Here is a 25,074-nt window from a genome sequence, read left to right on the forward strand (position 1 = left end):
ACAAAGGGAGATAGAGAAGTAGGCAGAGCCCTTTCAAGAAAATGACAGCAGAGGGAATGTTAAACCTAAGGATGAAGGTACATGCTTCATGTAGGAAAAAAGATGAAGCAAATAAATTCCAGGGAAATGAGTAACTCATCAGAGAGATGGGCATGGAAAAAGTGCTGGGGAAAGTACAGGAGGAAGAGGGATAGGTTAAATACATTGGTCACTAGAAGTTCTTACTAACAGAAAAATAGCTTGGGAACTGGAGCATACATCTATCCTAGCTGCCTAGCTGGAGAGCTATACAGCCAGGCTCTTCAGCCACAAGGCACTAGGGTGCTATTTCCTAGGGAGCCCATTATTTGACAGCTTGTCATCTCACCTGCCTGGGAAGGGGGCAGGCTGTCAAAAAACAGCCCCCAGTTTTAAATCACCTTAAAGCCCAGGTGGGCTGCAATAGGGGTGATTTAAAGCCAGAGGTGTGGAGAAACAGGGCCTCAGCTTCCCAGCTTTTAAATACTATGCACAGCATTTAAAGCACATGCAGCTGTGAACCAGGGTAAGAGTGGCATTTAAATTCTGTCAGGCTGGAAGATGAAGTAGAGATAGCTTCCCTGGCCCCAGTTTTTAGCCATTCAGATTTTGATACGTCTGCCTGCACTGCTCAGCTGGGCAGTGGGGAAGCTATTTTAATTCTGGAGAATTAAAGGACCCAAGAAGTGGTAGCTTTCCTTTACAATACCCATCTCTGACATCTAGTTAGGCAGGGGGGCAGAAAGGGGGACCCAAGAAGTGGTAGCTTTCCTTTACAATACCCATCTCTGACATCTGGTTAGGCAGGGGGGCAGAAAGGGGAACCCAACAGATGCCAACTTGGAACATGCCCTTCCAGTGTGGGGGGCAGATTTCCCTTATGGGGCACTTTAAGTGCCAATGACCACAGCATAAAAGGAACAGCAGGGCAAGACTTTTCATCTCTTCCCCAAATCAGGGACTTCCTATTTAAGAAAAGAGACAAGGAACACTGGGACAAGCCACCACACCCCAAACTGGACAGTCCTCAGTTTGGAGAAGAGACAGAGTGACTGCTGCTATTCCACTCCCCTCCCAGACAAAACCAATAAAGAACAGTACAAGGTTCATTCTCATGAGAAAAACACTCTTGCAGGGCAGAATTTTCAGATTGACATCTGAAAAACTTTCTCTTAGAATGGGCATATTTCTCCCAGAAGAAATTGAATAAACACGTGTATACTTCTTATTTCCACTGGAAGAATGACAATTGTCCCGGTAGAAATGTAATGCCAGTACGTGGCCTTTGTTAATGGAAGTGCTGAACCAGGATTAAAGCTGTTTGTAAAATCTTTTAAATCCAAATTTCTCTTCAGAAAATGAATCCACAAAATTTAAAGAGATGAATTGAAGATGTCAGTGTTGTCTACCATCCTTTTTAATAAAATATAAACTAATTATGTATTAAATATTAAATAACAAAGGGTTAAGACTGTATTTGCTTGGCTCTTAAATGGCTTTGAGAGGGATAATCACCCATTGCCACACCAGACCCTTCATAAATAGCATTATACCAAATGTAGTCCCTTTGTTTTTCGGTCCAAATTAACTTTGGGCTACCAAAAGATGGAATGTATTTTTTTCCATTGGAGGTTCAGCAGACTGCATTGGCCCTGGCATGGCCTTTTACTCAGCTTCAATTAACTGTGTCAAAAAGCATTTCATTAACCATAACCAATGGTCATCTGTAAAGCTATCATTCAGGTTTGGGCCACACTGATAACTTTAAAGTGTAATGGTTGCTCTAATAAAAGATATCACATCTACTCAAAGAACTTTGCCTGCCATAGTGATCCCAAGGCATTTTGCAATAAGTTAATATTAACATGACTTAGTTGTATTATGCTCTTCAGTGCTGCCTAATATGAAAGCTGTATAGGTTGAGATTCCTATTCAGAAATACAGGATGCACCTGGAAACACTCTCTTTCAAGTGCCGGTGTTCTACTAGAAAGACTTAAAAGACTTTCATGCCATTCCTCTGCATTTGATGTCAGCAATAAAGCGGGTTTAATAAACAGCAAACATAAACTTTTGACATTTTGTACAGACATGTAACTTGTGTTCCAAAACAACCATTATAAATAAAGTCTCAATGTATTTGTCCTTCAATAACTGAATAAGGATTTGATACAGATTTTACATGTTACCATTATTGAAAGGAAGTCCCTAATTTGTGCCATTCTTCTGTACTTGAAAAGAGAATAGATCTTTGAACTGGATAGTAAAAAATGTGAAATGTTTGGTAAAAATCTCTTTTCAGCAGCAGCCTTTCCATAATTTAAGCAGAAAAGTAGTTCTCATCATCCCCTCTGACATTCCCTCATTTAAAGTTGTTCTCCTTGACTTCAGATGTTTTCTTCCCTTTCAGAAAATGTTATCACTTAAACTTTCATTATCACATTCCTAATTCTTAGCCCTGATTTATATTCAGTGAAAGGCTGATAATGGTTGATAGCTACTAAATTGATGTTGTTAGACTCTGGATTGGGACTAACAGCTTTGGATGATGGCATCTAAGGCAATGGGCCAGAAAGGAAAAAAATAGGATGAGGGAGAGCATGACCATTCATTTAACACAAAAAGCAATCGATTGCCATGCCACTAAATAGAACTGCTGGTTTGGAATTCATTCAAATTCAGAGCCCTGAGCAGAATCCTTGAACGTGTAAACAATTTGCTTTTGTTAAACACACATGAATTCTCTCATAATCTGACATTAAAAACCAAATTCCCTGGGTGAAAGTTAAACATAAGACAAGTTTCCCATTCATTTCTAGAAACACTTCTTTTTTCTCTTAAAGAACAGTGTTATACTTGAAGTAAAAACCAAGCAAAAATAAAAAGTGCACCTTACTCAGTAGAATTTTGCTGAAGTAATTTGAATAATTTTGCTTAGAGAAAGTTAATTTAGCTAATGATCCATGTTTTGAAATCATAAAATGGACATTGTCAGTAAATATGCTGCTTTTACCAGGTCTAAAATATATCAAAATAAAAAATGAAATTTAAGACTAGAAACTTTTGCTAACTTTCACTTTCCAACAACTGTTAGGCAATCTTCTCATATCTTTACACCATATTTGACTATTTCATTACACATGCTTGTGCTCATTCATTGTACTTTGTGCAGTCTTTCATTAGACATGTGCCTTCAAGCAGCAGGCATTGCAGCAGGTATTGCATAGTCTGAGGCTCTGTGCTGCAGTCACAGGTAGTTGAATCAGTGGTATAGCTCCATTTCATTAGTTCCTTGGAGTGTCTGATTCTGGTATATAGGCAGTTGAGACATTGCCGCCTTTGCCATGGTCCATAGTAAGGACTTGGCTGCTGGACAATCCATTTTTTTTCTGTCAAGTATTTTCTTCAGCCTCTCATTCCAAATCTGTAGTGCTGTGTCTTTGGGTGAGGCATTGAGAAGTTGGGTGCTAGTGAGGAAGCTCCTGCATGACTTCAGATGTTTGTGTGCTTCAGGATGATTGTACGGAGTGGCGGGGGAAGGGGAGGTTCTCACATTTTCAGTTCATCTCAGTCATTCTATCCTGCTGGCCACTGTAATTCTGATGTCAGATGGAGCAATGTTAGCCACGAGTTACATGCTGTTTAGGCGGTAGGCTTCAGATAGTCTGTGATGCATTGGCAGCTATCATTTAGAATGAGGCCCAGATACTTAGCACGTATAGATCTCTCCCATACTTGGCATATATACTTGGCAGAGGAGAAGCTGAGAGCCAGAGTAATGGTTCAGATGGCTGAGGGTCTTACTCCCCATTTCAAGTTGGTGAGCAAACGTTGTTACAAATGCTTACCTTGTTTTTGTCTTTATGATGTGTTCTTTGCCTGAAAGCGTTTGATCGAGGGTGACTCTAAGGTAAAGTGGGTTTGGACAGTGGGGTAGTGATGGCCCAAACCATGTAATGCTGACTTAGCAGTTGACCTCATGGTTTTTCAGATGGTAGCACACACTTGTATTTTTGCTGAGTTGGCAAATAATTGGTTTTCAATGTAGTATGAGGTTAGGCAAAGTAGTGCCTCACTTAGGAATTTTTCCAACATGGTCAAAGCCAGTATTCTGGGCTGTTATGCCTAAGTCATGTGCATAGATTAAATGTTTTGTTTCCAAATTGATTGTTTGGTCATTCAAATAGATGTTACGTAACAGTAGTGCAAGCATGCTTCCTTGAGGAAGGCAATTAATCTGTTGCCTTCATCTGCTTCTCTTCCCATTCAGTTTGCCTAAAAAGGTCTATTTTCAAGCAGGGTTCATATCACCTCTGTAAGGTGTAAATCCTTTCTCATTTCCAAGGCCTTGCGGAGGGGTCATCGGTAGTCAGCTGCATTATAGGTGGTTGTTAGATTTACAAACACAGGTTTGGTGATTTAGCCTCTTTCAAAACTGTCTTCAATAGGTTGAGTTAGACTGAGCAGCTGGGTCATTGATTTTCCAGAGTGAAAGCCACTCTGTACAGGGATTAGGTGTTTATCCACATATGGGACCAGCAGGCTCAGTATCACTCATTGTACAAATTGTATCTGTGGCTTAGCAGAAGGAGAGATCTGAAGCTCTTTGGCTCAGATGGATCTTTCCTTGACTTTAGATGTGCCATTACCTGAGCATGTCATTATTCTAATATTATAAAAGTCTTGATTTGTCTGTCTGTCCATCTGTCTGTTTGTCTATAACGCTTTATTCATGCACTGATTGCCTGACTGAAACAGGCACTCAGAGTGTGAATAAGCATTGGGAAAGGAAGTGGTGGCATAGCAGCTTTGCTGGCGGGGACACAGGGGATGGGAGCAGGGAGGGCAAGGTCAGCTCCAGTGGCCTTGCCTCCCACCCCCCACCCTGCTCCCTGGAGATGTCGGCAATGGAGCGGACGGAACAAGGGGAATGTGAGGCCAGCAGCTCCCCTCCACCTCTGCTCCCTGCAGGTGGCAAGGATGGAGCAAAGGGTGGGCTGATTCCACCAGAGCTGGCCTGGTCCCTGCCCTTGCTTCTTGGAGGTGACAGCGGTGGTACAGGGGGGAGCAGGATTGGGATGCGACCGGGGAATGAGGCCACTGACACTGGCCTTGGCCCAACCCTCCCCCATTTCCATTGCCTGCTGGGCTAACGTGATGGTGGTGATGGGGGGAGGAGCAGGTGTGCCCAGTGGTGGCATCAGTGGTGGGGATGGGGAGAGGGGAGGACTGGGCCTGGGCCTGACACAGTGAGGGGGGAAGGAGCAAGCCCAAGTGTGGGAGAAGCTGGCCCACTGCAGTGGTGGGAAGTGAGCAGTGGGCCTGGCCCAACACAGCCCTATGCAGCACTGGTGGGGGGATGGGAGGAGCAGGCTTCCTTCTCCCCATGGGCTTGGGACTACTCCTCCTCCACCCCACCACATTGGCCCCAAGCCTGCTCCTCCTGTTTCCCTGCTACCGTCAGGTCAGCCCAGGCCTGCTGCTTCCCGTCTCCCTGCCATGGTGGCCCAGATGCTCCCCACCCTTGGGCCTGGTGCTTTCCCACATGAGGCCTGGAGCCACTTCTCCCCTCCCCCCACCACTGCAGGCTTATCTTTTGAATTTCTTGACTCACTGTACATGAGTTGTATAGGCAGTGGAGCCATTCTTGACTCTGAGGTTCAAATTGATTGATTTGTTTGGTAAGGATATCATCAAGGCAGGCTGATTTCCCAGTCTTCCGTGTGTTAATACTAGCATTCAATTCCATCATTAAAAAGGGACTTATTAAAAATCAAGTTATACCACATCCACTGATCTTTTCACATCCACAGAGCTAGCCATCTCATCAGAGAAGGCAATCATGTTGATCAGGCATGACTTGCTCTTGGTGAATCCATACTGACTTTTCCTAATCACTTTCTTCTCTTCCAAGTGCTTAGATATGAATTCCTTGAGGATCTGGTCCATGTTTTTTCCAGTGACTGAGATAAGGCCTGTAGTTCCCTGAATCCTTGTTTTCCCCTTTCTTAAATATGGGAACTATGTTTGCCAATTATCTGGGACCTCTCCCAATCACCATGAGTTTACAAAGATGATTTTGATCTACCTTGCATAGGTTCTCTCTTAATTTATTTATTGTCACCCATGCTTTTTCATTAGTATGCATCATATCAGTTAACTCAGTCAAGGTCTGCCAGGATTTTCTACCTTCTTTTGTAATGGCTAATATGAGATCCTCATCTGCAGTGATGGTGTATGCAGAAATAGGGTCTAGTTCATACTGTTGCCTGTAGTCTTTGTATATGCCAGTGGTTTGCAGGGTGACGCCTGGGATGTAATTCATGCAGCAGCCAAATAGGATGCTCTTCTTTTATGTACAGCTTTTATTAATTGGTCATAGTTATTATGTGGTGCTTTGATGGTTTTGACTGTGGCATCAAGGTCTTCTGAAAAGCCTGTCCAGTTTGCCTTTTTAAGGTTGAAACATAGGCAAAATGGCACAGTTATAGGGAGTATAGCAACTTTGATCTGAATGCCAATTGGCCAGTGTTGGGAATATGGGATAGGGTTCAATACTAGTTTATTATTCAGTCCAGTGATGCTATTGCTGGTGAATATAAGGTCTAAATTGTATTCTCATTTCCAGTGGAGGTTGTTGAATGATTGAGGTAGCTTTGGGTCATGGATCACACTCAGCTGGTATGTATCTGACCAAGCTTCTACTGCTTAGCTGTCTTTATTGGTCTCATTGTAGCCCCACTGTGTGCTGTGACTGTTAAAGTTTCCAATGATCACCTGTGGTTTATTCTGAGTGATCGGAGCATACCTGTAAAGGTGAAACTTGTGTTAAGTGATCTGTAGATGGAAGTGATTGTGATTCCGTTGAGCTCAATGGTCAGGATTTAAATGTTTTTTCAGTCTTTGCTCTAGAAATTATGACTATTCAAGTTTAAATAAATAAGGCACTTCCAAATTGCTCGTGTGATCTTTCAGTTGCCACGGTCATTCCAGGTATTGAAGAACAGTTATTATAAGTCCCTCAGTTTGTCTCTTCTAAACACAAGTCATTGCACTGGACTTTCTTACATAGATTTACAATCAGTTCTTTTTTTTGCCATTGAAAACCCTTCATGGTGTCAATGATGGCCTTAAGGAACCTAACAAGCCTAAGGGTGAACGTCTGCTTTGGTCACAATGAATTATGATTAATTATACCGTTGTACAATTTGTAGGGTAAAAATCATGGTTTGGAGTGTTAGCAGAATTCACAGGTATTACCAGGTATTACCTGACAGGAGTCACAATGTGAACACTTCTGCTATGGCCCTTGCTTTTGTTATGTTGGGCCATAAAAGCATCTTATTCTTCTAGTAACATAGGGTGTTTTTAAATGTGCTCTGGGGGCAGGGGGCACTTTCATTAGAGTGGCTCTGAGAGCCACTTTAATTAAAGCATTCACAGCATCTTGTGTATCACCATCCCTGCTCTTTAAAATGGTGGCATGGGTGTTTTAAATAATGCTCTTTGAATGAGCTTTAGTTAAAGTGCCTCTGCTGCCATTTTGAAGTGTGGGGACATTGATACACAAGACGCACAGGCTGCTGGAGCATGCTAATTAGGCCACTCCAGCAGGCTTGATTAATTAATTACAGCACATTGCAGCAGCTTCACTGTACATCTACAGGCACCCATAGGAACCTATCAAAGTGTATACATACACATATGTACACATACATACATATATGTGTATAATGTATATCTATAAACAAACATAAAACAACAAAACTGAAACTTTTTAAATAAAAAGAATAACAGAATGACAAATTATAACACTGTAAAAATTAACTTTTGCTGTGGAACAGCAATTGTATTAGATCATTTCCCATATAGTGTTGACATGAAGGAAGGCCAGGCACAACGGGCACCTATACACATATATTGAGGCTACCCTGATGTACTGTAATTACAGCACATTGGAGTAGACTCAATTAATTGAGCCTGCTGGAGCCATGCTCCAGGAAATTGCAGCTTCATGTGTATCAACATCCTCACGCTGAAAAATGGCAGTGCAGCACTTTAACTAAAGTTCATTCAGTGAGCTCCCACCATTTTTCAGTGTGGGGACACTGATACTCATGACACTCCAAGCACTTTAATTAGAGTGTCTCCAAGAGCTGCTACAATTAAAGCATGCCCCTTCCCTGACACACTTCCCAGAGTCTGTATATAAATGTCCAAGATTTTAAAAAATGTTAGTCCCCTCTTATCAACTTAAAAAAATATACAAAGGAAGTTTGGTGCCACAGCTGAGTACACAGTGGTCTCAAGAATTAAAAGATGCACATGTCAATCTTTAATCAATAGTATACATCATAGGTAATATTTTATTTCTTATTCATATCAGAAATAGGTATGCCACAAAATTCAGATCCAAAATCTTAAGTTTTCCATCTGAGTTCCAGTAGTCTTTAAATCTGGATGTTTGATTTAATAATATTATTAAATAAGGCTGAGAATTTAGCTAAGCAGTAAATTTTAGATCCAGAGTTTAATTCATGGTTGAAATATCCCAACAGATTGAGTTGTTTGGAATTGAAGGATTTGGTTCAGGGCTATCTCTAGTCCAAAGCTTTTATATATATATAAATATAGCAAGTTTATTGCAACTGAGTGATTTTGTTGAAAGATAAAACATTTCCAGCTCTTTTAGCAGAAACACCAGAAAAAAAATTGCTTAATAGCTTCCTATTCACTTATTATTTTAAAATATTACCTTATGATGGTGAACACATATGAGAAAATACAGCTCAACAAGATTTTGGGAAATATAAGACCATTAAATTCAGTCTTTAGAATGGAAGGAAGTTCATCACAAATAAATCATCATTGCTATAAGGTATTCTGCCTATCTGCTTATTCTTAGCAAAAGTGCAAAAGATTGCTCTGGAGAGCGATTGTTAATACTAAATTACCTCTTTGACAAAAAAACCTGTCATCTCCAATGAATAAGGAAAAATGGAAATTTCATTATTCTTGTTATTGCCATTGTTTTCCTTTCACAAGATCTTACTTGGTTACCAGTCTTGGATAATCATATTCATTCTGTAAATAGGCTGCTGAAAGCATGGATGGATGATCATTCTCTTCTCTCTAGTATAGCAGTAGGTAGACAATACATTTTATTTTTGGAATCTTGATTAGAATTTCATTCCTATTCCTTATATTATGTACTATATAATTGAAAGTTCAAGAAAAGTGACCATCTTAAGCAGAAAAGAAGAGACTTAGTTAAAATGTAGATTTTAAAAATATGCATTAGTGAAAGGTAGAAAAATTGGGATATTATATGTCTATTTAAATCTGATACAGAAGATATATAGTCATTTATACACATTTAAGTCTTTCATACTGATTTATGAGGAGGACACACAACAGGCACGTAATAGTATAAAACTCAAGGGTGACCAAGATAGGTCTGGTGGGTCAGATAGGGCACATGGAGTCATGTCAGCTGGTCCATAAGGCTCCCAGGGGTCTGGAAATTTGGCAGAGGGAGACGTGGCAATTTCTATCACTCCAAGAACTGCAGTAGTTAATACTGCTGCTAAATCCCACTCCCATGAACCAGGTGATATGGCTCAAAGTTCTGAATCTGACCTAAAGACCAGTCCCAAGCCCCAGATCTGGCCCACAGGTTGGGTACAACTGGTGTAACCTTGTAGACTTATCTGTGGAATTGGAAAGAACTAACCAGTAACCCCTACATTTTCAATATGACTGACCATACAAAACACGATTCTATGTTCAACCTGATGACATTTGCCTGGCTGCCTGATTAGATATAATGCCTCATCTGATTGATTTCAGAATTTCAGAGGTGGCGTCAATGGACAAAACACTATCAAATTTGATTAAAATCAGAAAACTAGAAGTGAGAAATGGCAAACAGAGTTGTCTGTTTATACCAAGACCGTAAAACAACTGGCTCATTACATCTGTGACAACATCCACCTTAACACTGTCCATCCAAAGCAATTAAAATATTCATAGATTTAGGGCCAAAAAGGATTTTTTTTTTATCATTCAGTCCTACAACTTATCTCCCAGAGAGTAGAAATCTGAGAGGAAGGGTAAAAGTAAGAGCAAGACATTCTGTCATGGGCAGAAGTAGGTAAATAGGGCAATTATAGCTGTTAACATGGAAAACCTATGGTGTGGAGGCTAGAATGTGGGTACATACAACATCTGGCTTATTACAGAAGGAATGAGGGCACATAGAATTTTGACAAGGGGTGAGACACTTGTATGGGGTGAACAATATGTCAGGAAGTACAAAGGGCCTTGGCTTGTGGTATGTACATATGGAGAAGACCCAGGAAAAGGAGAGACTGGAGGGTATAGAACCACAGGATATGAAGGATATGTGCAGAGGGGACATAGAGGACCAAATATTTGGCAGTGTGAAAGGCAGAGAAGGGCAGACAAACTGATCGGGCAGAGAGAAGGGATATGGAGCAGTTGCCATACCAGGGGAACTAGACAGGCTACAACTCTTCAGTTTGGAAAGGAGAAAGCTGAGGAAAGAATGCGATAAAGGTCTAGAAAATCATGGGAGGCATGGAGAAAGTGAATAATGTTTGTTATTGACCAACACAGAACATTAGAACTAGGGAGGATCTAATGAAATTAGCATGAGACAGATTTCAAACTAATGAGAAAGTACTTTTTTTTTTAATTCACAGCACATATGTAACTTGTAGAATTCATTACCCCAGGGGCTTTTGGAGGCAGAGAATACAGCCAAGTTTCAAACAACTAGACACATTCATGAACAACAGATCTATTATAGTGATGAGACAGAACAATCAGAAATGTTTCCTCTGGCATCCCTAAACTAATGATGGTGGATGCCAGGGAGGGTAATGAACAGGGGATAGATTAATCTAGATCTGGGGTGGGCAAAATATGGCCTGTGGGCCAGATCTGGCCCACCAAATAATTCTATCTAGTCCATGGCTGCTCCCTTTGAAGGAGAACTGTATCCAGCCTGCAGCTGCCCTGACTTTCAAGGGACGGGGTGCAAAAGATAAGAGGGCCAAGAGACATGGGTTATCTGTGCTTTGCCAGGCTGGGGCCTGTTGGGGCATGGGCACTGTTAATTCAGTGCTACACTGTGTTCCCACATGCTGTGAGAACTGCTGGTGTAGCTCCTGCCGGACCCTAAGTCCTGAGCATGTGGCTGGGTGGGGTTAAGCTGCTACAGCTGTACCAACATAGCCTGAAGTAGCATACAGGAACACAGTAAGGCATGGCCCTACCATGCCCAGATAACCTGTGGCTTCCAGACCCCTTCTCCCTGCACCCCTTCCCGTACCCCAAGTCCCCAGCATGTAGCTGGGCTGGTGCCATGTTCTGTTCCCGTATGCCACCACAGGCCACGTGGGTGCAGCTGGCATGGCTTCTGCCTGACCTGGTCATCTGTCAGGGACTCAGGGAAGTAAAGGGAGTGCAGGGAGAATGCAGAACAAAGGTTAGGTTCCTCTAACCCTGAGCAGGGCAATTATTTGGGCTAGAAAGCCACTTAGGGAGTTTTGGTGGGCTGTTGTGGGCAGAGGGGGATGTTAACCTGGCCTTGATCAGCTCACCAAAACTTTTTAAGTGGTCCTCCAGCCCAAATAATTGCCTACCCCTAGAATCATAGAAAGTTAGGGTTGGAAGGGACCTCATGAGATCACCTAGTCTAGCCCCCTGCTTAAAGCAGGACCATCCCCAAATCGATCATCCCAGCCAAAACTTTGTCTAGCTGGGTTTTGAAAATGCCCAAGGACGGAGCTTCCACCACCTCTCTGGGTAATTGTTTTAGTATTTTACTAGTCTCCTAGTAAGAAAATTCTTCCTAATATCTAACCTAAACTTCCATTGCTGAAACTTGAGATCTTTGCTCCTTGTTCTGTCATCTTCTACCACTGAGAATAGCTTAGCTCCATCTTCTTTCAAACCCTCCTTCAGGTAGTTGAAGAATGCTATTAAGTCTCTTCTCAGTCTCCACTTCTCTAGACTAAATAAGCCCAGTTCCCCCCTTATAAGTAATTTCCTCCAGCCCACTCACCATTATTGTCACCCTCCTCTGGACTGTCTCCAATTTGTCCATATCCTGTTTTGTAGTGAGGGGGCCCGAAAGTGAACACAGTACTCCAGATGTGGCCTCACCGATGCTGAATAGAGGGAAATAATCACTTCCCTTGACCTACTGTCAATACACCTATAAATGCAGCCCAGTATGCCACTAGCCTTCTTGGCAACTAATGACTCCTATTCAGCTTATTGTCCACTGTAACTCTCAGGTCCTTTTATTCAGAGCTTCTGCCCAGCCAGCCAGCCCCCAGCCTGGACTGGTGCATATGATTGTTCTGTCCTAAGTGCAGAACTTTGCACTTGCCCTTGTTGAACCTCATGAGATTCCTTTTGGCCTATTCCTCTAATTTCTCTAGGTCACTCTGAATCTTAGCCCTACTCTCCAGCATATCTACTACTCCCCCAAGCTTGGTGTCAACTGCAAACTTGCTAAGGGTGCACTCTGTGCCATCTTTCAGGTCATTGATGATGACATTGAACAAAAATGACCCCAGGACCGACCCCTGGGGGACTCCACTTGATACTGGCTGCCAACCAGACATCGAGTCATTGATTATTACTCTCTGAGCCCAATGCTGTAGCCAGTTTTCTATCCACCTTACACTCCATTCAATCAGCCCCTACTTCCTTAGTTGGCCTGGGATAATGTTGTGGGAGACCGTATCAAAAACACTGCTAAAGACCTACTCCAGATATCCCTGGTTCAATGCTCTCTCCCTCTAAGTATGCAAACCCAGCACTATCAGAGATACTGAGCTAGATGGACCATTGGTCTAACACAGTGTGGCACTTGCTAGGTTCTTATGGCATAAGGGAGAGTATGGGAAGTTTGTAGAGTGCTCAAGAAATATGCCATGAACAAACTTCTGGTACATGCTATGAACATCAGCTACAGAAACTATAATATGAATCAGATGTCTGACTGCTTCACTTATGGTTAATGGCTCAAAATGTTTGTTATGAGTGTTCATTTCTGGAAGGTTTAAATAGTTCATCCAAATTGATACACAAGTCTTCTGAAGGCTTAGCTTCCCACATGTTCTTGTTGCCAACTTTCTCTACCTGGCCTTTAATTTTGTTGATATCATTCATACAGTAGGGACACCTGATACTTTATACAGGGCATGTCTACACATGTATTTATGTGTATCTAAACTTGATACACCTTTGCTTAAGGTGCATTAAGGTGATTAGGTGCACATTTATACATGGATGTGCTAATGCGCATTAAGGCACATTAAATTTAGGTGTGAATAGCCAAATCACATTAGTGCACATACAGGCATGCTAATGTAAATTAACGCAGTGTGTGTCCATTGATGCACACTGGGTTAATGTGCATTACCATGTCTACATGTGCACTAATGCAACTTAGCTATTCATGTCTAAATTTGATATGTGCTTTATGCAGGCACCCAATTTAGACTCACATAGACTTAAATCACCATTTTTAAGGCACATTAAGGGTGTGCACATGTAGGCACACACCCCTAATGCACCTTAAAAATGGTGATTTTAGGCTAAACCTACTTAAAAAAGGCACTTGTAGATGCACTTGCTGTGATCAAACATCACAGTTCAAAAGAGATTTTTTAGGAATCAGTACAGCTTTTGTCAGATAAGATTAGGGATGAGTAAAAAAGGGTTTTTGTTACATTAGCAATTTTTATGATTGTGAATTATTCATAAAATAAATTTGTTTCAAAGTCTATATTTTTTCCTGTAATTTTTTATTGGGTTGGTGGAATAAGCACAACTTCTCTCTTACTACCATACCGATACTGACAATAATAATTAGGTTTCATCTGATGCTTCCAGCCTCAACATTTCCTTAATTTTCTCCTTAGCTCAGTATATTCTGCCTGGAAGATGTGCATATGCTTGTCTGTTAAAGTATGTGTAGGATGTGGTACCAATTCATGGGCTACTTTCAGATATAGAATCAAAATACATACATCTTTAAATATAATAGATGAACGCATAATAGTTGAAGTTACATAATACTTGAAATGCAATACTTGAATGCTTCCCAAAAAGGAGTGCTACACCATGGTTTAAGAAACAATAAATGTTACAAAAAAAGATGTTCAACTCGGAATTGCCACCAGAGGGCTAGTAAGCAGGGGTGTGGCTAGGAGCCAAGACACATAGGCCAGGTATAGACATTACACTTTTACTAGTATAAATGATCAGAAACCAGTCTATACCCATAACTGAACAGAAGTTTGGCACATACAGACTGGCAGAACCCAGTCCAAGTTCTGTACCCCACACCGTACTTCCCACAAGGGCAGATGTGTGATCTGTTTGAACTGGTCTAAACTATGTCACTTACAGAAAACCACCTAACTTAGATTGATTTTTGAATGCCTTTACCTAGCCATGGGCTCTATCCCTGGTCTGTGTGCAAGTGGGGAACTGGGAATGTGTACATTCCAAGAAGCTAGAGGACTACAAATGTCTTGATTTATTTCTGTGGAGCATACTGAAGTTATCTTAATACCCTTGCCTGAAAGTGATGTGATTTTCAAATGATCAGAGGGTACTTAGTACAAATTAATAAGCTTTAACATGTAGGCATCCATATTTTAAGTGTCCTTGGTGTAGTCTAAGTGTAACATGCAACTTCACATTTTTCACACCCGAAGTGATAGGGCTATCAACTTTTATACATGGTTGTTACAGACTAAAGCCACTTGGAGTGTCATAAAGTTAGCCTGAATCCATTTAAAACCGATTCATATTTTAGTTTTTGTTCAGTGTGATTGTCCAAGATACTCAGCTCTTTTGTATGTTATTCACAAATCATAAAGAGGCCTCATCATCACTTATAAGAGGAGAATTCTTAGTCTGTATTGTTCAGACGATTAATGCAGCTGTTTTAGAAAATAAGCAGTGGTATCTTCCTTTATTTAAAGACGTATACAATAATATACAAGAAATGTGAACTTTATTGTTATTCAGATGACCTATGTAAGCAAGAACATGTGTCAATTAGATAAACTTTAGCCTTGTGAACAGAAAGCATCACTTCATCTTAAGCCCTCTTTTTTCATTGGATGTGATTTAAGAGATACTAGCCCTGTGCTTGCCGGTGAATGTCATCCAGTGCATATAGAATGGAAGTTGATTGTTCCAATGGAGCAGTAAAGTATTTATTTAGATAGTACTGACTTAAGTGATTTTAAGTTATTGGGACAGATTTGGACTGAATGCACATGACTGCTACTCACACATGTTAACCCCCCCTTTGTCCCCTCACCCTTTATCGAAAGAAGCAGCACATTACGTCAACCCGGCTCTAAAGCATCTGTATAGACAGGGCATTTCAGCGGCATTTTTTGGACCTGGTATCTAATAACTGATTTAATCAGCTATTAGATAAAAGCACCAAAAAAGCTCTGCTAAAGAGTAGGCATTTTACTTTAAACTCCACACGGGCAAGCCACGTCCAACTAACTGCTGCCTCTTCTGTGCATGCACTGGGCTCTGCACAGGAACATGTGGAGTTTAAAGTGCCAGTTTTCAGTTTTTTTCAAAATCTGCAAGCAGCCATGATGATTACATGTATTAGATTTTATGATATTTGAAGTTATATTGACAACCTATTGGTACAAAGAATTAGGCTCTTTTCCCTTTAAATTGTTAATAGTTTACAAAAAAAATGATTTGTTGGTCCTCTAAATTACCTTGGGTAAAGCACTAAAATGAATTATTTAATCACTCAATATATACATTCTCCTAGCTTTCTCATAGTCAGTTTTCTCACCATCCTTGAAATATCCTTCAAAGGGATGACCTACTGAACTGAGAGTTTCTTAGATTGAGGGGTGAAAGAGGGTTCTTTTTTCTGTCAAAGTCTATTTGCATAATTTAATACAATATCAGACAAAAAGAAAGCATTTTCTCCATCTCCAAGTGACCTTGAAGGCTGTAGAAAAAACCACAAAATTTATGTAACTATTAAAACAGATTAGAGGGAGGAATGTAGTGTTTTGTCCTCAAAATAGAAATACCATATATAAACCATCACTTTTTCATAGCTGTATTCAACATTTTGTGATTCCACTTTAAATACATAATGCAACAATACACAATGAACATGTACATGATGCAAACAAATTCATCACTTATCAGCTTTAAAATGTCTGTGAGGTATTCTTCTATTCTTCAATGAACACATACAATGTTAATACCCTGATAGGATATCTGCATTGCTCAATGTAGTTCTTGTATGGCAGTTTCAACCTTTTTGAATTTGAAAGAAGCTGAATTTGGCATTATATTTTTAAAGCAAATGTTGTTTTCAACCATGTATACAAATTTTAGTCCATTATGCTTCCTAATTCTGAACAGTATGGCTTCAGTTTAATGTAATTTTAATTTACACTGAATCTTACATAGGATCTTCATTTTTAAAGGTGATATGTCCAGACAATATCAATTGCCTCCAAGCATCATTTCTGATTCTCACAGAGAAGCACTTTCTGACTATTTAACAGTAGTTATACGCATGTCACATTTCTGTCTTAAATCATTTGGGGTATTTTTATGGCAAAGTATATTAGCGACACATTAGTCCATTCTATTTAAGTGGTATTTTGAGGTGGCTAAGTGTGCCCAGATGAACTTCATAGGTAGAACACTAGGCCAGGAATATAACAGGGCAGCTATACACCATGAGGCAACTACTGCCCCACTTCAGTTATGCTCCTTATCTAGGTGGTCTGATACCAGAATATATATATATGTGTGTGTGTGTGTGTGTACACACCCTTAAACAGAAAAACAGTAACATATATAGCAATGGTACTATTTCCTATGTGAGGAATATATGAAAGAGGAAATTACAAAATAATTATAGGCCCTACCTTTTAAAGGTAGGCTGAGCTGAATTCAGTTTGATAAAACCAGAACAATCAGCATATTAAATAACGGCTATCAGGCTAAAATGAAGGACAAATATTTGATTCGGGGAAAGACGTTTATTTGTAACCAAGATGTGGTGGTATATTGAATGTGACATTCTTGATATATTAGATTTTGAGGAGAAAACTGGAAGATAACTCCAAAACTAGGTGGCAAAATGCTTAAAATATAGATGAGAAGTATCAAGGAAATTGATTATTCCCCTCTATTTGGCACTGGTAAGGCCACATCTGGAGGGGCTCCCTATAGAACTCAAGACTAGACAATCACCTTGCTGGGGTTGTTTGACCCCAGTACTCTTTCCTGCCATGGCAGGGGGTTGGACTTGATGATCTGCTCAGGTCCCTTCCAACCCTACTAACTATGAAACTCATACTACAGAACTTGGATTTAGACGAATTGGAGAGAGTCGAGAGGAGGGTAACAAAAATGGTTAGGAGGCTAGGGAACAAGACTTGTGAGGAAAGGCTGAGGCAACTGGGCTAATTTAGTTTGGAGAAGAGAGGACTGAGGGGCAATATAATGGTCAATGCGGTTCAACAAGGACAAGTGCAGGGTGCTGCACCTGAGGAGAGGGAACCAGCATTATGGCTATAGGTTAGGGGCTGCCCCTCTTGGCAGCACAGAAGCAGAGAGGGATCTTGGAGTCAGGATTGACTCCAGGATGAATATGAGTCACCAATGTGATGAAGCAATAGGCAGAGCCAACCACACCCTGTCCTGCATTAACAGGGGCATCACTAACAGGTCCAGAGAGGTCTTGCTCCCTCTCTATGAGGCGCTGGTCAGGCCACAACTGGAGTACTGTGTCCAGTTCTGGGTGCCACACTTCAAGAAGGATGTGGAGAACCTGGAGGGGGTCCAGAGGAGGCCACTTGTATGGTTGAGGGCCTCCATGGCCAGCTCTATGAGGGACCTGAATCTCTTCAGTCTCTGCAAAAGGAGACTGAGAGGGGATCTTGTGGCTGCCTACAAGCTTATCAGGGGCCAGCAGCAGGGACTCAGGGAAAATCTGTTCACCAGGGCCCCCCTTGGAGTCACCAGGAACAATGACCACAAGCTGAGGGAGGATAGGTTTAGGTTAGATATTAGGAAGAACTACTTCACTGTAAGGGTGGCCAGAGCCTGGAATAGGCTTCCCAGAGAAGTGGTGCTCTCACCTTCCCTGGAAATATTCAAGAGGAGACTGGATAGGCACCTGGTTGGGGTCTTATGACCCCTGCCACCCCCAGTGCTTCTTCCTGCCTATGGCAGTGGGTCAGACTAGATGATCTGTCTAGGTCCCTTCCGACTCATTGATTCTATGATTCTATGAATGGTAACTTTCAACTACCTAAATGATGGTTCCAAAAAGGATGGAGCTAGACTGTTCTCAGTGGTAGCAGATGACAGAACAAGGAGCAGTGGTCTTAAGTTGCAGTGCAAGACTTTTAGTTTAGATATGAGGAAGAACTTTCTCACGAGGAGGGTTTTAAAGCAGTGCAGTGGTTACCCAGAGAGGTTGTGGAATCACTATCTTTAGAAATTGTTAAGACCCAATTGTTAAGTTCCTTTAATGTTGTAACTCTTTGAATGTGTGATATCTGGAGAAATTGCCATCACCTACAGCATGGTTTTCCCCTCCACTCAAAAGGAAAAAGAAAAAGAAAACCCATTGCTCCTATAATAACTGTAATATTGTTGAAAGAAAACTCTGACAATGCTTAATACAATATGCTATATTATGAAAGTGTATTCTTAGAACATTTGTATTTTAGTATCTATATCTATATAAAGGGCTTAGTCTGTCTGTCTGTGTATTTGTCTGTCCATAACACTTTTGACCAACTGCACATGCACTGCCAAGAGGGCGGGCAATGATTGGCTGCACGGGCCCAAGTTTAAGCCACTGATGGGGAAGTTTGGGACAGTGGTAAACATGCCCTGGCTGCCCAAACAGTGGGGCTTCCCCATGCTTCCCTGTCTGAGGGTGAAGGCAGGGGGTCACTGGGGCAGTGTCCTCCCACCACCCATTCCTGATGTCCTCCCAGAACAGTCAGCATGGTGGGCAAGGTGGTGGGCAGGGAGGGAGGGGAGCAGGGCAGGGGGAGGCAAAGCAGGGTCACAGTGATGCCTGTTCTTGGGCCAGGTGTTGGGAAGGGAGGGAGGGGAGCATAAAGGGGGCCCTGACAGCAGCCAGGAGGGAGAGGGAGATGGCAGGGAGAGGAAGGGAGAGAGGCTGCACAGGCCTGGGTGGGTGCAGGGTGGGGGAGATGAAAAGCAGGGTCATGGTGGTGGCAGGGGCCAGGGAGCAGAGCAGGAAGGAAGAGAGGGAAGTGGGGAGGGAAGGTGGGGTCACAGTGGTGGTGCCCCTCCCACCTCCCAATCACAACAGCAGCTGGCAGGGAAGGGGAGGTGGTGAGAAAGAAGGGAGGGGAGGAGGGAGGGAAGGGGAGGGAGGGGAAAGTGTCACTGCGAGGTAGAGGCAAGCAGGGGGAGGGAGCCCCCATGCTGGAGGTTTCAGGAGGAGGCAGAAGAAGGAGTCTTTACATGGCTGGCCCCAAAGGGTGAGTAGGGGATGAGGGGGAACCATATAAACACTCTCTGAAATCCATCATTTTTGACAGGCAATTAGCTAGTAAAGAATAATGAGTTTTATATTATATTTTAAGCATAATTTTTTGTCTTATCCAAAGCAGTCTTATTTAATTTGCTTTACTCACTCCTTATGCCACTTTTGGAACTTACATATATCAATTTCCATAAGCAAAAATTGGAAAAAGAACCAGGCAAGAAGTAAGATTGTTAGTATATCTCTCCTTCTCTTCCTATCCCACATACACTTTACTCACAAGCTCTGTTCCTGTCTTATTAACATTCTAGTAAGGCATCCACCTTTTCTTCTTCCATGTAATCTAGGTGTTTAAGTTTAGGAAATCCTTTTTGAAAATACTGAATTCTTAATGAGTATTCATCCCATTTCACCAATCAATGAAAGCCAAACCCAAGGCAAGCTAATGAAAATGGTTATTCTGTTTTATTCCAAAAGTTTGCTATGAGTTAACTGGATGATGGATGAGATTTGTTCAATTCACTCACAAGAGAAACTTTAAGGATTTATAGACTTGAACAAAGCAAAATTATTCAGCACAAACTTTTTTTGGCAAAAATTGCAGCAAATTCAGAAATACTGAGACATTATGAGAATTCATTTAAGTACATCTGAATTGCTCACATCCAAACAAAAAGTGTTTCAACTTTTCTTTATTTTTTGTTTTGACATTTTCAGAATGAAATGTCTCATATTTTCAATTCAAAATGATTGTTCATTGCAAAATGTACTCCTAGTACTTAAAAAAATCTTAAAGTCAACGCTCAAAATCTGGAACAAAATCTAAAGAAAACATTTCATTTTGGCTCAATATAATCTTTTATTTAAACTTTTTTTCTTATTACTTGGGCAAGATTACATATGCCTAGATAGACGGGGCATCTAGACACCTGCATCAAGTTGCTCTGGTGTGCTGTAATTACAGTGTCTCACAGGAGACTTCAACATCACATGTATCAGTGTCCCTATGCTGAAAAATGGCAGTGGGGGTACTTAAAGCTGATTAGATGAGATTTAGTTAAAGCACCCCCTGCCACCATTTCTCAGTGCAGGAATGCTGATAAACATAATGCTCCAGACATTCTAATTAAGCATGTTATAGCACTGTAGCTCATTGCTATGGCAACAAAGCATCAGTGGGCACAAACCATAATACTGATGCTACATTGACATAGTGATGAGCTACCTTGCTACAGTGCATTGCTACAGTGATGTAAGTGATAAAAATAACTGTGCATCACTGGGACAGTGCAGTAGTGTCTGTTACTGTGCCATCATTAAGTGCTTCCTAAAAACAAGTATTAACGATGGCACAGTAACAACTGCACCATGGAGGGCATGTGTAGATGCAACCAGAGCTAGATTTATGGTTTGATACAGTCTCTAAGAAAATAGATAGTTACCTTGATATTTTAAGTAAAATTAAAGATTTCTTATATGATGTCTGTGGTATTAAGGAAAACCTGCAGATTCTAAGATAAGCTTACCTGTAGTATTAGTAGTTTATTTAAGACTTTCACTAAAAAATAAACCAAAAATGAAGAATAAAATGTATATATTGATAATATAATAACATTTATATAACATAGTTTTTGGTAAATATATGCAGTAAGACAATTAATTCAGTTTATACAAAATTAAAACAGAACAAAATATATAATGATATAAAAGAAAAGATAAAATGAAACTGTAGGCAAAAGAAAACAGGAGAATTCAATTTGATTTCGGCCTTTGTTCTTTGTGCAAGTAATACAAATAGAAGCCACATTATTTTTTCTTCATTAACCCACTATTTAAAATTTTTCTTCATTAACCCAGTATTTAAAGATGTGGACATTGGAGTCAGGAGCGGACTGGCCAAGTTCACCTATGACACCAAACTTTGGGGCAAAGCATCCATGCCAGGTGAAAGGCGCGTGATCCAGGCTGACCTGGACAAGCTCAGCAAATGGGTGGATGAGAACCTGATGGTGTTTAACACCGAAAAATGCAAGGTTCTCCACCTTGGGAAGAAAAACCTGCTGCTTCCTTATAGGCTCAGCAGTGCTACTCTGGCTAGCACTACAGAAGAAAGAGACTTGGGGGTCATCAATTGACCACAAGGTGAACATGAGATTGCAATGTGATGCTGTGGCTAGCAAAGCAACCAAAATGCTGGCTTGCATCCATAGATGCTTCTCAAGCAAATCCCAGGACGTCATTCTCCCCTTGTACTCGGCTTTGGTGAGGCTGCAGCTGGAGTACTGCATCCAGTGTTGGGCTCCGCAATTCAAGAAGGATGTGGAGAAGCTTGAGAGAGTCCAGAGAAGAGCCACGCACTTAATCAGAGGTCAGGAAGACCTTACGACGACAGGCTGAGAGCCATGAGGCTCTTTAGCCTGGAAAAGCGCAGGCTCTGGGGTGCTCTGATGGTGACCTATAAGTTTATCAGGGGTGACCACCAGTATCTGGGGGAACATTTGTTAACCAGAGCGCCCCAAGGGATGATGAGGTCTAACAGTCATAAACTACTGCAAGACCGTTTCAGGCTGGACATAAGGAAGAATTTCTTTACTGTCTGAGCCCCCAAGGTCTGGAACAGTCTGCCAGCGGAGGTGGTTCAAGCACCTACATTGAACACCTTCAAGAGTAAATTGGATGCTTATCTTTTTAGGATCCTATGACCCCAGCTGACTTCCTGCCCTTTGGGTGAAGGCGCACTCAATGATCTTCCGAGGTCCCTTCCAGCCCTAATGTCTATGAAATCTGTGAAATTTAAAATTTCCCATTAATGGAGTGATGCATTTTTAATCATTTCTAGAAAGAACAAACAAGACTACAAATAATAATTTGAGTCATCTATCTTATTCTTCCTACAACAGCATATTCTGCCTTAATATGGATCTGACACCATCTTCCTATGACAACTGCAGACCAATCTAGTAATGGCCTCTCATTTCTTGTAGCTTTGCACCTCAAACAGGTAGGTTTCTAAGCCAAAAGGGTGTTTTATTAATCTTAATAAGAGGGGGTTTGAGATGGTCTCACTGAAATATGCTGGCATCTTTAAAACTCATATTTGTCTTGTTTTAAATATTGGGGAAATATAGGGATAGTGATCCTCAATACATTTTACAGGGCATTCAACTGGAGGAGAATACAAATGTTATTTAACCATCCAAACCAGGGTTTCACATGTGGTAGGTATAAAAGACCTAATTTTGTTTGCACTAGTTTAGAATTTCAAATTGAATTAGGTGCTCACATTTATTAGTCTGGTTTTGGAACACATAATCCTCCCCACAACCAACACACGCATTAGAATTAGGACCAGATACAGTGATTAGAAATCTTTTTTTGTTATGGGTAGACTATAGGGTCTGCAACCAAGAGTTCTGCTTTACACAACAAAACAGACTCTATCTTAGATCTATAGACCTTTAATGCTGCCAGAACCTCTCTTCTGTCCATATTACCATCATATAATACAAGATTTTATTTTACCATCTTACAGTATAAGAATAAAACTCCCCCCTCCTCTGCCCCGAGCCCCCACTCAGGCTTGTTTTGCTCTAGCATTTACATTTGTAGTGGGAACATCTATATGTGCACATTATTGCACAGTAGACTAATTTACTGTGCAATAGAGTATCACCATTGGTATGTGCACAGCAGTTAGGCTGGTTTCAAACAGAAACTATCCAATAAAAGATTAAATTACTGTGCTTAAATGCACATGTAGATGGTGAAATCAGTATGAGTTTACTCTGGCTCAAATTGCACCAGAATTGATTCAGTTATATTAATTGCATGTGCTGAAGAGCCCAGTGTGTGTTTACTCCAGCGCACATTTTTGCTACAACAGATTCCAAGGTATTTACTTTCTTTTCCTGTAAAATCAAATTTGTTTCCTCCTTCCTTTTGCAAAACCCAATATGTTGGATCTAGCTATGTTGATTTCCAAGTTATTTAAGGTGCAACACTGATCAAAAGCATCTAGTAACCTTTGGAAGCCTGTTTGAGATTGTGTCATTATTAATACATCATCTGTATAAAACAAGAGTGGGATTGAGTCATTCGAAATCATGGGTGCATGGAACTGATTCCCTTTTAGCACCTCTTTCAGATCATTTAAGAACAAATTTTTAAAAATGCTGAGCAAGCAAATATCCTTCTCATACCCTGTCTTAATTGGGAAGCTACTGAAGAGGCCACCGCCAATCCTGTAACACACCCTAGGGGCCGTGTTTGAATAATAAGTAGCTATTAAGTATAGAAAACATTTATCCATTAATATTACTGCTAGTTTCTTCCATAAGTTTAATCTTTCTATAGAGTCCAAAGTTCACGTGGGATGTATGAAGACTACATACATCTGATTTTGTCTTTTTACAGATTTAGATATTAAATAGTATATCAAGCAATGGTTCATTCAGGAATATTTTCTCTAAAACCAGCCAAATAATTCATACCCGCCCCCCAAAAAATGCTGCACTGAGATTTGTGACTTGGTCAATCTCTAAGTAGACAAAAATTGATACCTTGATATTTTTAGCAATATTTAAGATATTTCTTATAGAAAGTCTGGGGTATTAAGGGGATAATGTGTACTTTGAGAAAAGCTTATATATTTTTCTGACATTAAACTGCGAAGATAGATGTTAAACCTGTTCAATCTATTCTTTCTATTATTGCAATACTTATGGGGTTTTGCACATGCAGCTTAAGATTTAGGAAGCAATAGTTTCCAAATAATAGGATAATATTATCCTATTATCTTTTTTATTTTGTAGACAGTTACAAGATTTCCATTGTTTTCAATAAAAGAAGGATTTTTTTGACCTGTTCCATTTGGTTCTGTTCCTGTACTATTGAAGAACCCCAAAGACTTTAAGGGACATACCCTCACTATAACCCCACAAGGAAGTTCTCAATTTTACAGATGGAAAATAGAGACCCTGAAACCAGATCCATAAAAAGACTTAAGGAACAGATCAATTTAATTTCTAAAGTATCTAACTGGCACTTTGACAGCTTTTTGGCATCTAAACATGATTTGGTCTACTGCACCTATATGTCAAGATGCCACCTATATGTCAAACTTTACTTTTGGTCTGCTGTGATTCTGTTTCATCTGGAGATGTGTCTAATATCTAGGTACATTCCTAAATCCTTAGTTATAGTGAAAAGATGGGCAGTGATTCTTCATGCTAAGATAAAGGGTTGGGGGAAGGTAATGCCCATGTTTTGCTCAATATCTTACTAGTTAAGGAACATGTCCAGAAAGATAGAAATCTGGGTTCTACATAAAGCTTGAGAAATTCACAACTCACAGTTCCAACCTCTCAGGTGAATGTTCCAACCACCAGGTGATGGGGTATGTAGGGCTGAGAGAAGCCTCTTCCCAGTGGTGGGGCTGTGCTGTGGGTAGGAGCAGCAGCA

At 40.8% G+C, this 25,074-nt stretch overlaps 1 protein-coding gene across 1 annotated transcript in view; it reads right to left on the reverse strand.

Moving 5' to 3' along the window:
* CSMD1 (CUB and Sushi multiple domains 1) overlaps window positions 1–25,074 on the reverse strand; it is a 2,270,760-nt gene that overhangs the window by 1,763,625 nt on the left and 482,061 nt on the right. The gene's annotated exons all lie outside the window — the stretch shown is intronic.

This window comes from Crocodylus siamensis, chromosome 1, assembly GCF_052110815.1.
Source record: "Crocodylus siamensis isolate JL-2025a chromosome 1, ASM5211081v1, whole genome shotgun sequence".
Lineage (NCBI taxonomy): Eukaryota > Metazoa > Chordata > Crocodylia > Crocodylidae > Crocodylus > Crocodylus siamensis.